Raw genomic sequence first — 6,053 nt, 5'->3', positions numbered from 1 at the left:
GGTCTGCCAAATGTCGGAAATGTTAGTTTCAGATGAGCAGTCCTGACCACAGATGTTGGGTGTGGATGAGGTGGAAGTGTAGGAGGAATGGTGTGGGGTGATTTGGCTGCACTTTCTTGAAAATGACATATCACATTTTTCCAGGTGTTTTAAAACTACTACTAATTTCCAAATAAGGCAACAGAAAATAACCAACTACAGTTTGGTTACACTTCCACAATGGTTTACAAATGCCAACAAATTTTGACCCACAGTTCTATGGGTGATATTGATTAGTTACACTTCCCTTTAGATGAACTGCAGGAGCAGGAGAGCTGTTAACCAGAATTTAAACCATCACAAAAGTGTTCAGTGTCCAATCCCAAACAGCACAAAAGTTTCAGTTTCGCAAAGCAAAAGTAAAAAAAAAAAAAAAAAAAAAAAAAACACTTCAAGAAACAAAGTCAAATTCAAAGTAATATATTTAAGTTTTCAAATTTTCAGTTTCAATGTTTCAAGTCCCTGTTCAGGCGCCACTCCTGTAATGGTGGGAGCCATAAATTCAAATTATCTAATGACTTGAATAATGCTTAATTTGTTAAAACTGCCAAAAATTTAAGAAAATAACCCAGATAGCTTAAATACCAACAGTTACATACATCCATATTAACAATTACTGTCAACTAAAACCTGACATAAAACACTGGGAACATTGGTTTAGAAATGTTTTGTATCTCACACAAAACTAATGAACACAACTACTCTGAACTAAAACCTTGCTCAAAAGAAAGATAACACAAAAAACACTTCTTTATCTAATTCTTTGAACTATGGCGAAAGGATCCCTTCAATATAATTTCAAAGACTGTACATTTGTGAAACCATTTCTCAAACAAATATGAGCTTAAAATAAGAAAGAAAAAGACTATCAAAATTTGGGGCAAATGGTGAGATGCTTCAGTTCAAGTTTATTTTTATAGCCCTTTTTACAATGCAAATTGTTGCAAAGCAGCTTTACAGAAAATGACATTTCTACAATATATTTAGTAGTAGCTTATCAGTGGTGACTCAAGATGATGTCCATATGGCAGAAATATACGGAAAAAATCATGCAGGTACTTAATGACATGTAATCAAACAACCCTAAGGTTGTGGGTTCGAGTCTCGGGCCAGCAATACCACGACTGAGGTGCCCTTGAGCAAGGCACCGAACCCCCAACTGCTTCCCGGGCGCCGCAGCATAAATGGCTGCCCACTGCTCCGGGGTGTGTGTTCACGGTGTGTGTGTGTGTGTGTGTTCACTGCTGTGTGTGTGACCTTTGGATGGGTTAAATGCAGAGCACGGATTCTGAGTATGGGCACCATACTTGCTGTATGTCACGTCATTTTCACTTCAATGATTGTTGTGATAATAGCAAAATTTGGTAGTTTTGTATGTTGTCTGAGAGTTGGCATTATCTGAGGTCTTCTGAGGGGTTTGCATCATCTCTTCTCAGGTGTTTCGGTCATCTCAGGGCTATGTATAGTCTGTTGTCAGTGTTCTGGATCCAGACTCAATCCCGTGGCAGAAAAAGAGAAACAAATAGAGACATAATTAGCTTAGCTAGCTGTTCCAACCAAGCAAAAGAATGAAAAATGTGCATTTGATCAGTTATAACTGAAGTACAAGGTTATGAAATGCATTATTTGAATGCTTGGCTGAAGAGATGTCTTTAATCTAGATTTAAACTGAGAGAGTGTGTCTGAACCCCGAAAATTATCAGGAAGGCTATTCCAGAGTTTGAGAGCCAAATGCGAAAAAGCTCTACCTCCTTTAGTGGACTTTGCTATCCTAGGTACTACCAAAAATCCAGAGTTTTGTGACCTTAGGGACCGTGATGGACTGTAGCGTGGTAGAAGACTAGTTAGGTACGCAGGAGCTAAACCATTAAGGGCCTTATAGGCTTGATTAACAAATAACCAGACGCCACCCGATCTAAATATTCCCTCACAGTTAAATAGTAATGACTTTATGAATTTCTTCACTGATAAAATAGATAACATCAGAAATACAATAACAATGAGATTTATATGAGACTTATAACACATTATAACTATGAGAAATATAATCCATTGTAAAAGTGGATGCAACGTGTTCATTGTGTTATAAATAATTATACTCTTAAAAACTATAAACACAAATAAGTAAATATTATGATATATTAAAACTGTTCTTATGAACATTCATGAGATGATACAACATATTCTAAGGTTTTTTATAATGCATTATGCACTCATTATAATGCTTTAAGAATACCCTTATAATGTATTGTAAATACGGGCTTCATAGAAAGTGTCACAAGTCGGTCAGGTGCATCACCCTCAGCGCACTCATCTCCTGCACCTGTACACCTTCCAATCATCTGATCACACTCACCTGCTCCTCATCTTCCTGCAATCTCCCCAGCACTCAAAAGTCACACACACACACACACGCAGTCACTGTCCGGTCTCGTTCGCAACTAGGTCAATACCTACCTGCTAACTCTAAGGACTAACCATATACCTGACTTACCTCTCCATTGCTCACCTTCACCTCTGCTTGTGTCAAAATAAACATCATTCCCTGTCATTCTCAGTCTCCGGTCCCTGACTACCGTAACAGAAGACCGGACCCAAAGGACAGAACGAACTACTGCAAAACAGAATGAGCTGGGCAGAGGATTATATGTCTGAGATCCTGCAGGAGGAAAGGTCTTTGGAGGAGTATGTTGAGGAGTTTTTGAGCCTGATATCTCTGGTGAGTTGGAGCGATTCCATGATAAATACATACTTCTGGATGGGACTCAAAGATGACAATCTGTTTCTTTTTTTGACTGCTGACGATTGTCGCAGACCTGAAGCAGAATTTGTTAACTATGTACTCAATCTAAATGGTTCCAAGTTCTTCGTCAATGTGGATGATCCTTCTCCTCCTCCCATCCAGAAGCATGTGGGTGCTCCAGCTCACCATAGGCCAGCTCCATCCACATACCACTCCAAAGAGCCCACTCCCTCCACTACTTCAGCCCCTTCTCAAGATCTCCAGATCTCCTCCCTGACCCTAAGCCCTGTGTCTCCGCTGGTTCCACCCACCCTGGAATCCCCTGTGTCTCCGCTGGTTCCGCCCAGCCTGGAAAGCCCTGTGTCTCCGCTGGTTCCGCCCAGCCTGGAATCCCCTGTGTCTCCGCTGGTTCCGCCCAGCCTGGAATCCCCTGTGTCTCCGCTGGTTCCGCCCAGCCTGGAATCCCCAGTGTCTCCGCTGGTTCCGCCCAGCCTGGAATCCCCTGTGTCTCCGCTGGTCCGGTCCATCCCTGAGCACACCGATCTCCCGTCAAGCCCAGAAGTGGCTCCCAAAACCCCGACAAGCCCAGGGAGGGCTCCCAAACCCCAGTTAAGCTCAGAAGTGTCTCCCAGAACCCAGACGAGCCCAGGGAGGGCTCCCGAACACCAGTTAAGCTCAGAAGTGGCTCCTGATTCCCCATTGAGCCCAGGGAGGGCTCTTGAACCCCAGTTAAGCCCATTGTCAGCTCCAGGCCCCGAGTCCAGTCCGGTGTATTGTTCCAAGTATTTTTTTTTGGGGGGGGGGCGTAGAGACCCTGCCATAGAGGCCGAGGCGGGGGATGGGGCCACGGCCTCGGAGCCAGATCCGCCAGGGCCTCCCGAGGCTCCAGATCCGCCAGGGCCTCCCGAGGCTCCAGATCCGCCAGGGCCTCCTGAGGCTCCAGAGCCGCCATGGCCTCCCGAGGCTCCAGACCCGCCATGGCCTCCCGAGTTGCCCTGGAGGTCCTCCTCTGCTCCACCCTGTTCCCATCCGGCACCAACCTCCAGGGTGCCCACCACCCCCTCCCCAGTGTTACGGCTCGGGACGAGCCTTCCGGGAAGGGGGAGTACTGTCACAAGTCGGTCAGGTGCATCACCCTCAGCTCACTCATCTCCTGCACCTGTATACCTTCCAATCATCTGATCACACTCACCTGCTCCTCATCTTCCTGCAATCTCCCCAGCACTCAAAAGTCACACACGCAGTCACTGTCCGGTCTCGTTCACAACTAGGTCAATACCTACCTGCTAACTCTAAGGACTAACCATATACCTGACTTACCTCTCTCCAGCGATCTCCAGTGTCCTCCTGTTCCCATCGTGTGTGTGTCTGTCATCTTCCTCCATCGTCTCAAGCCACCACCTCTCGGATCATCTCACCTTACAAGACACCAGCACTGTATCCTCACCCATTGCTTCACCATTGCTCACCTTCACCTCTGCTTGTGTCAAAATAAACATCATTCCCTGTCATTCTCAGTCTCCGGTCCCTGACTACCGTAACAGAAAGTGTTACCCAAATCTATACAGGTATTCAAGGGCAGGCTTTAAGATGGTTTAGATCCTACCTGTCCGATCCCTACCACTTTGTTTATTTAAATGAGGAGTCATTTCATTTATCACCAGTAAAGTATGGAGTGCCACAAGGATCTGTCCTAGGTCCTCTGCTATTTTTTTAATATACATGTTGCCCCTTGGTAATATTATTAGAAAGTAAGGGATTAGTTTCCACTGTTATGCTGATGATACTCAACTATATATCTAAACGAGACCAGATGAAACTTCTAAATTATCTAAGCTAACAGTGTGTTAAAAATGTAAAAGATTGGATGACCAATAATTTTCTCTAATTAAATTTGGATAAGACAGAGTTATTTCTCATTGGACCAAAAAATAGTACACAGAAAGTTTGCAAAATTTGCTAGTTACAATTTGCAACTAGACGGATGTACTGTTACTTCCTCTACAATCAAAAATCTGGGTGTTTTATTAAACAGCAACTTGTCTTTTGAAATAAATATTTCCCATGTTACAAGAACAGCATTCTTCCATCTTAGAAACATTGCCAACCTACTAAACATACTTGTTTCTGATGCAGAAAAGCTTCTGGATAAGGTTGCTGGGCTTTTCTCACCAGGTTCCCAAATTGTTGTTTTGCAACAATTTGTATAATAAACTTGCCTAAATTGTGATGCGGCGATCGACATACAGTCGTTCTTGGGACCCCCGAATGAGTGGCTGGGAACCTGGTGAGAAAGCCCAGCAACCTTATCCAGAAGCTCCTGGCGCTGCTGTGTTTGTGAGGAGGGGGGGGCCCGAGGAGGCTGTCTCATCGGGGAAGCCCACAAAGTAACCCTCAGATCACCCTGGCCACCAGCCGAAGTAGCCCTCTTACGGTAATAGGAACTAGATCGGGTTGTGGCAGAGGGGACTCCATACTGTTTGAGGGAATCGAGTCTAGATCTCAATGCCCCCCACAATGAGAACATGAACCATCCACGAACACGGGACAGACACGTGACACAGCGATTGTGGCTGTCCCGAGAAGCCATATATCGACCGCACCCAGAAACGCACAGGCGGTATGACATCTTTAAAAAGACGCAAACACAACCCATAAACTCTTTTAGGAAACAATCTCTTCAGCTCTTTCAGAGATGCTGAAGCGCTCAGTGGAATGGAGGAGCTGAAGTGAAAGCAGGAGCTCTTCACAACCGCTGAACCGCGGTGTCACACCAACACCACTGAAGACTCGTTCTGAAAGCATGCCGGTGATCCTAGCAGATGTGCTCGACTCCGAAGTGAAAGCTTGAATGTGAGTTGCTCGCACTGCTCCTTATATACCCACATGGTAGGGCGGAGCTCACGATGCAAATTCCACAGACCAAGACACTCACGTACCATTGACTCGTTCTGTTACCACTTGAAGGTGATTGGGCTCACAGGCTAGACCCCATTTGTCAGTCTCTTCTGACGTAACGTTAAACTTGACTTAATAAAAGGGAACACATTATTTTCCATATAATGTATATTATTGCTTCTCCTCTATGCCCCGCTTTTCTGAAACGTGCCGATTTTTACAAAACTCATCGTTCTTAAAAGCGAGGTGTGCTCTGATTGGCCAGCTATCCAGTGTGCTGTGATTTGCCAAATGCCTCAAGCGTGTGACGGAAATGTTACGCCCCTCACCATACTGTGATGTGTGTCCCAGCAGCACGAGACTCAGTCCAGCT

The sequence above is a fragment of the Cyprinus carpio genome, chromosome B13 (genome assembly GCF_018340385.1).
Source record: "Cyprinus carpio isolate SPL01 chromosome B13, ASM1834038v1, whole genome shotgun sequence".
Classification (NCBI taxonomy): domain Eukaryota; kingdom Metazoa; phylum Chordata; class Actinopteri; order Cypriniformes; family Cyprinidae; genus Cyprinus; species Cyprinus carpio.
Note: the sequence above shows the minus strand (reverse complement) of the source record.